The sequence below is a fragment of the Triticum urartu genome, chromosome 6 (genome assembly GCF_003073215.2).
Source record: "Triticum urartu cultivar G1812 chromosome 6, Tu2.1, whole genome shotgun sequence".
Taxonomy (NCBI): Eukaryota; Viridiplantae; Streptophyta; class Magnoliopsida; order Poales; family Poaceae; genus Triticum; species Triticum urartu.
In genome coordinates this window covers 69,934,585-69,942,190 of record NC_053027.1, presented here as the reverse complement: position 1 = coordinate 69,942,190, position 7,606 = coordinate 69,934,585, and the positions used below count along the sequence as shown (strand labels likewise).

At 43.0% G+C, this 7,606-nt stretch overlaps 1 long non-coding RNA gene across 1 annotated transcript; it reads right to left on the bottom strand.

The window, feature by feature from the left end:
* Positions 1–242: 242 nt before the first annotated feature.
* LOC125516485 lies at positions 243–7,295 on the bottom strand. The gene is made up of 3 exons (XR_007287358.1): positions 6,741–7,295; positions 6,217–6,296; positions 243–2,082 (listed from the first exon to the last, which is right to left on the bottom strand). It is a non-coding gene; the product is annotated as an uncharacterized LOC125516485 (long non-coding RNA).
* Positions 7,296–7,606: the final 311 nt, after the last annotated feature.

Below are 7,606 nucleotides of genomic sequence, written 5' to 3'. Positions count from 1 at the left end.
ATGCATGATAAGATATAACGAAGATAATGGCATGCATAATGAAAAATGGACGCCTGCAAGATGACATAAGTGCGGAAGTTATCATCGCACATGCAGAATTTATCATCGCATCACAAAATAGCAAATAAGTGCCAGACGACCATCAAGTTTAAGTGTTACAACTCAAAGAACCAAATGTATCAAAAAAGAGAGTTGTAAACACTAGGAAAAATATAAAACCACCGCCCATATGGACCCGCTTGAAGACTATCAAACTCATATGCTTCTCCCTCTTTTGTCAGTAAAGACCAAAAAGGTTTGAAGACATAGAGCATCTACTCGTTCCCATGAGGACTTGGTGAAGCAGCAGGGTCGTCGGTGGGAAGGTGGCATGCAGGGACATGAGCAACCCGCCCTCTCATGAAACAAGTCCACAATTAGAAGCGAGCGGAAGTATGAGGGGCGGTGTATGGACCAGGTGCAGGGGACGGTGTATGGAACATGTGTGGAGAGGGATTCACAGAGGGCGGCCCTCAAGGCCAGATTGATAGTTTGGTTTAGATATTCCTTTGCACTGTCACGGTCCATACACAACAAGACACTAGTGATCAGGTGGACAATTCAACCATCTTCAGCAAGGGCGGAAAGGAGGATAAGCAGCCACATGGATGGGACACTATTGACATAGAGGGCAGGGACTGGGGGAGTGGGTCCTTGAGGCATGCCTATTAGGGTAGTGGCATATGATTCTTTTCTCCCGTTGAACACAAGTGCATGTTTGCTAGTATGTCATAAAAGGAGAAATAGTGTTCTATTTTCCATTACAAGATATAACGATAGTACCATTGTTTCATCTGTATGCACTATTACAAGATACAAGAAAAGTACCATTCTTTCATCTGTACCTAGTTTTACATGGCACTTTTTCCTTCCTCAAACTCTTGCATAAATGCCCAGTCACTTTGATACTTATTTTATTTAATTGGCATGTGAACTAGGGACGGCATGCTTCAAACAATATGCAACACCGCCTAGGATGAGTTGAAGGGACAAAGGAGGAAGGAGTATATAACTATCTCATTCTACCCTGAACGTTGGTTGCGAAAACAAATTTTGTGGTTGTGTTACCTTATTGTGTTTTTAAACCATCTCCTCACAGAATAGAATGTTCTACAGTAGAAATACCTTAATGATGTGCATTGTTTTACACTTGGAATTGATTATGTTCTTACATTGTGAGTGCATGTCTTTTAGAAAATTTCATATCTGATTTTACAGTGCACTGTGTGTTTCTTGTCATTTCCAGCTAGGAAGATTCTCAAATGTCTTGAATTTATAGAATAATTGCAAGGTCATTTAGGTTAGACCAGATTTAAATTTTCTTCTTCTTTTGGATAATGATCAATTTGCTTCCGTTTAAGAAAGATTGAGTCCATTGATACCTGGCATCATGCAAGGTAGTAAAAAATGTTTGACTGGACAAATAGAACGTGTGTATTTTCTATTTCAGCAAGGAAAATGAACATTTAAGGAAAACATCCCGTTGTTCAAAAATAAATCCAATACCTACACCTAATGCATAAAAATCATATATTTTATGACTCGCACTGATACTATTGGTGACTCTAAACATTTTATTTTACCTGTGCATCATTGCGCAAAAAATAAGATGATGCACATCATTATGGGTTATCAAAATTGGGATAAGATTGAAAAGTATTCAATAATTCGGCCCATAAGCTGTAGCAGCCCACCTCCCTCCTCCCATAAGAAGGAAAAAAGCCCAAACAAATTTCTGTCTGCATTGCCCCATTCCTGGCCGCTGCCCATCGCAAAGATCAAAATGACCTCCCTCAAAAAAAAAGATCAAAATGACCGCGGCCTGCCACAAAACCCTCGGTCTAAAGTGGACCAGCCCCAGCCCCTGCCTCGGTCTAAAGTGGACCAGACTATAAACCCGACAACAACAAGCGATTAGTTGCGTAAGTGCACCGTGGACCAGCCCCTGCCTCAATTCCTCCCTGTCCTCCAACGCGCCCCGCTCCAAGCCTCCAGCAACCAGTGCACCTCGCCTTTTCAGACCGGCAGGCACCAGTCCACAAACTGACAAACAGCGAGTCAGCGATGATACGTTCAATTTGAATTAAATCCCCTATATTTAGTACTCCGTCCATCCCAAAATAAGTGACTCAACTTTGTACTAACTTTAGTACAAAGTTAGTACAAAGTTGATTCACTTATTTTGGGACAGAGGGAGTAGCTATTATGCTTTTGCAGTAAGTCGGCGACAGTACAATGCGATTCTCTCGGTAGCAACTGTCATTTATAAAAAAGGTATAACAAGATAAGAAACAAAATAAATGGGGGAGTTAAGGATGACGATATCATCACTCATTTATAAACTCTAAACTCATTTCTAAAAAATCACACATTTGTAAAACCTAAAGTATGGGAAAGTTGTCATGTAACTTGTAAGCTTTCTTATCATTCTGTATCCTCTATATTATTTGAGATATTGGCACCTTGATATGTTGAACAATTAGTGTAGTACAATGTTACTATATTTCTGGAAGTTGTAATGTTAAGATCAGTGTTATACTTTCAATTCAATATGCTGATCAATAGTACTCTATGGTTTCTTTTACCAAATCTATAAGCTATATGTCAACAACAATGCATCATGTTGCTAGAAAAGATATAACCCAATCTGGAAATCCTGGGCACGCCCTTGAACCTAAAGAGCTCCTCTATCGTTCAGGATAGAGCCCTAACCTAGACTACGCATCCTTCTTTTCCACACCTTCGAGAGAACAATGATAAGATCAGGGGAGAAAACTTTACCGGGAAATGTTGCAGGATCTGTCGAGGATGAACTGATCGAAGCTAGTCCTGATTCCTGAACTGATCCAAGATGGTGGACCAATGAAGGTAGGTCGGAGGAGCCCTAACCTAGATTGCCCATAGAATCTCTACTCCTAATGTCTGAGTTGGTTGAATAGTATCCACGGTTTATTTTCGTCTAGTTATATTTCGTCTGATTTATTTTCGTCTGGTTTATTTTGGTCTCACATCCCACCATCATATCTAATCACGTTGATTTTTTTACCCTCACAATAAAAACTTTCCTATCCTTTCCAAAGTTTCCTAACTAGACACGTTATAAATGGGCAGGAACTGATAGCACGTTACCAATCAATAAAATTTAGTTTCATGACAATCAATTTCAAATCCTAATTTTCTAATACGTCGATCTTTATGTACTCCTATTGTCTCAGTCCCCCCTCCCTGGTACGATCGCCTGACCCCACGCCCTCTTCCTCTTTCCTTTTTCAGAGCTCCACCTGCAAAAAAAAACCATCAATCACGCAACCCCTCCCTGCCTCTCCCCAACTCCCCAAGCGACATCCTCTCTCCCCTCCCTGCCGTCCCTCAAGACGCCCTCGTTGGCGCACTCTTCATCGGAGCGCCGTCCGCTAGAAGCCGGAGTCGGGAAGGAGAGCAGCCACCAGCGGGGGAGACCACAAGGGGAGGCGCAGTTGTGCTACTCTCTCTGGTCGCCGGCAACATCTCGCGGGAGGGTGTGTGCAACGGGGAAGGTAGCGGCTGGATCCGTGCGCGGGTGAGGCCGGGTTTCCATGCGGGACCGTGGCGGTCAGATCCGGGCCACACATGGGGGTTGGGGGCATGGCGTCGAGGTGGGTGCTTCCGTCGAGGTCTGAGCCGGAAACACCTCCGTTGAGGACTCCGGGTATCGCCACCGATGACAACCATTGAGCACCGAGCTGGAAACGCCGCCAGCAAGGCCGATTATTGTGGCCGCGCCTGCCCACTGCCAGTCTTCCATCTCTGTTGTGTTTCCAGCGGCCGGAGAACTCCTACAGGTGCATGCATGCCTCCTGCGATATGGTATTTCAAAGACATGTCCTGATCATCTTGGTTATGCTCACGTATGGTATGCATGAATCTCTAAGAATAATGTGGAATCATCCCATTTTCATGCTACTTCCAGCCAAGCAAGCTTACTTCTTTTTTTGATCTGTAGTTCATTTTTATTACAGGAGGCAATCTGAATTAAAGTAAGAATTCTATGGTGTGTGGAGAAGCAATTGTTCATCTCTACGTTAACGTATAGGTATGGAGTTGCTTACTGTTACTTCAAATTAGCAAGACTGACTAATACTTGCTACATAGTGATTAACATACCACTAAATATAATATCTCATGGTATGGAGAAATGCAGAAGAATTTGTTCAGACTTCAGAAAAGTCTGGTTGAGGAGACAGCAACACCCAGCAGTCTGCACTACACACTTGACATATGTGCAAAGGTGAAAATTGCCCTTTTCTTGGTGCTTCTAATAAGTATGTACTTTGTGATGCTTTTGTTTTGATACAGTTTGTCATGATATATCTCTACTCCTAAAGGGGGAGCCTGCGGTCCCCATGGTCGAGTGGTACATCGTTCGTTCGTCGTTCATTCAGTGTCTTCAGTAAGCAACTATTCGAAGCATTTTTTTCAAAGCTAACACCAACTTAAAACTAATAGACAGTTTATGTGGAGAAGCAATTGTTCATCTCTACGTTAACGTATAGGTATGGAGTTGCTTACTGTTACTTCAAATTAGCAAGACTGACTAATACTTGCTACATAGTGATTAACATACCACTAAATATAATATCTCATGGTATGGAGAAATGCAGAAGAATTTGTTCAGACTTCAGAAAAGTCTGGTTGAGGAGACAGCAACACCCAGCAGTCTGCACTACACACTTGACATATTTGCAAAGGTGAAAATTGCCCTTTTCTTGGTGCTTCTAATAAGTATGTACTTTGTGATGCTTTTGTTTTGATACAGTTTGTCATGATATATCTCTACTCCTAAAGGGGGAGCCTGCGGTCCCCATGGTCGAGTGGTACATCATTCGTTCGTCGTTCATTCAGTGTCTTCAGTAAACAACTATTCGAAACATTTTTTTCAAAGCTAACACCAATTAGGAGACGACGAGATGGGTGTGGTTAAAGATATGGTTAGATACTAGTTCTTCTAAACCAATTTTTTTCACATGGCACATTATTGCAAATATACTACTGCTAAATTTGCTACTATCAGGAGAGGGATGGTAGCTGAAGTTGATTTATTTTATACTCCTAAAAAAGAACTTCCTCTAAGTTATGTAGGTTAACCTGTTGTCTTGTTAGCATGGACACAGCAAAACTTCTGGTCTTGGAAGAAAAGTTCAGTTTGGTGTCTGGACTTGGAGATACCCTTTTTTCAGTCTCCAAGGTGTTTCAGGTGACTTAGATAAACACTCTCTAGGTTTGGCTAATGTACTCTGTCACATGTGGTTTCAACCAAAGCTCGATATACTAATTTTTTTATTGAATAGAACTCGGCATTTCTTTCATAGAGGAACTCTACCAGTGACAACTATGTATATCAGACGGTAAATTTTCAGTATGGAAGACACAAGTAGTTTGCACACACTAATTTGTAACTACTTTATTAGAGTTAAAGATTACTGCCAAGAAAAGGGAATTTGAGATTACCCTAGACAGCACTTGCAAGGCTAATGTGTTCCACCCTGTACACATGATTACGTCGTCCATATTAAGATTTTGTTTGCTACCTGTTTTTACTAACTCGGATTCTATATGCTGCAGATGTTGTGGTAGCACCGCCATTCATTTATGTAGGCAATGTCAAGACTTCACTAACTAATCTCATTGAGAGGTTTCTAACAAGAATATATGGATTGGGAAAGGAGGAGCTTTCCCTGCACCAATCAGGTTGGATACTGAAAGCTAAACTTGTCCAGCTTGTCTTCTCTTGTACACAAGAGGTTGCAAATTATTTCGACAAAAAAACACTCTTGATGATTGGCTTTATTACAATCTTGTAAACAATGAGGGTACAAAAGGTTGAGCCTATTTGTGTTCCTTTTTACTTTCATTCGGAGTTATTTTTACAATGGAAAACTCATGTGTGGAGTAATTGGTGGACACTGGCTGCCAATGGGTTATTTTTGGCCACTAAACATGAAAAACTAATAGACAGTTTATTTGTCATCGATGGTTCAAAATGGAACAAACCAATGCTAATTTGTTTCCCATGGAAACGCACAGGCACTCAACTACGATGAAATAGCAATATTGTACAGCTCCAACACTAAATTGATATCAACTCACGAAATTAAACAATCAATTATACTATTAAAGCAGGGAAAAAGGGCAACTTACAACTGCATGTGACATCTGGGTGGAGAGACACCAGGGGCAATCGCCCATCCCTATGCTTTGCGTGACTGTACGCACAGGAGCTGATGATTTTAAACCCCCCCCCCACCCACCCAACAAAAAAAAATTTTGTTAGCTCTGAAGAGTATGTTGGATTACAATTTTGCAAGGCATTGGACAGAAATCAATTCCTCTGAAAACAAACAGTCAAATACTACAAATACTACAGGGACCCTGATAAGGTTGTTTTCGATTCAGTTTACATAACACCTGAGCACTAAATTAGTTTACATCCTTTGTAGAAACACTTTTAGTCAACAGCTCGTGTGATCAACATTTTATATACCGGTACAATAAGACAGATGAATACTAGTGTTAGGCATGTGGAGCCAGACAAAATAATTAGCACCAGTTATATATCAATTCTTGGAGAGCATGAGCAGATTATATCCAGTGCTTCACTAGGGCTGAAATATCATCCATAAAATTAATCGAGACGAAGTGCAGCCATGCTGGCAGATGCAAACCTGCAAATCAGTGGCGTCAATCCTCTGGTAGCCGCCGTACTCTGAGAAGGTGGCGGCTCTATATAGTGAGAAGCAGGGCACGATGGTGTGCACTCCTTGGCACCAGGAATCGGCCTGCCTCGTCATGTGGATCGCCGGCGCGGTAGCGCGACTATGCTTGACGTGGCTTGGCTGGGTAGAGGTCCGGGGCCGACGACGAGGGTGTCTTCCCTCCTCGTCGTGCCACACTACTGTGCCCGAGGTCGTCCCACCCACATGCGGACGGGCCAGCTATGTGGTCGGCATGTACGGAGAGTGTCGAGCCCTTCTGCACCTCCCAGCCAGATCCGACTGCCCAGAATGCAAGAACGGCAGGCACACGGGCTCGGTCCCACCGCAGTGACACTAGTGGTTGTCAGCGAGAGAAGGACGCGGGCGATGCCATGGTGGGGAGAGGGTGGACGGTCAACACCTTGGAGGGAATGGGAGGCAGCGGGTAGAGGAGTGGACGGGCTTCGCCGTGGCGTGGAGGAGAGATGGTGGGGCAAGAATAGGGGGGCGACATCATGGAGGGGAGGGGAGGCGAAGCGGCGGCTGTGCTGCGGTGAGAGAGCGCGAGGAACGAGCAGTTGTGAGGAAGTGAGAGGAACGAGTCGCCGTGCTGCGGTTCGATGATAACAAGGGCACAAGCCTATGTAGATGAAAAAAATAACAAGCACACAACCTTACCATGTTGGGCTATTTTTCTTTAAGAAAATGATAAACGGGCAGCTTATGCGATGGGATAAGGTTGTTATGCGGGCCTAAAAAGCATTTTGAGGGAGTAGACAAACAAATTGGAAATTGAAGTAATTTTTTCGAGATAAAAGGTGATCACCTTATCTTAA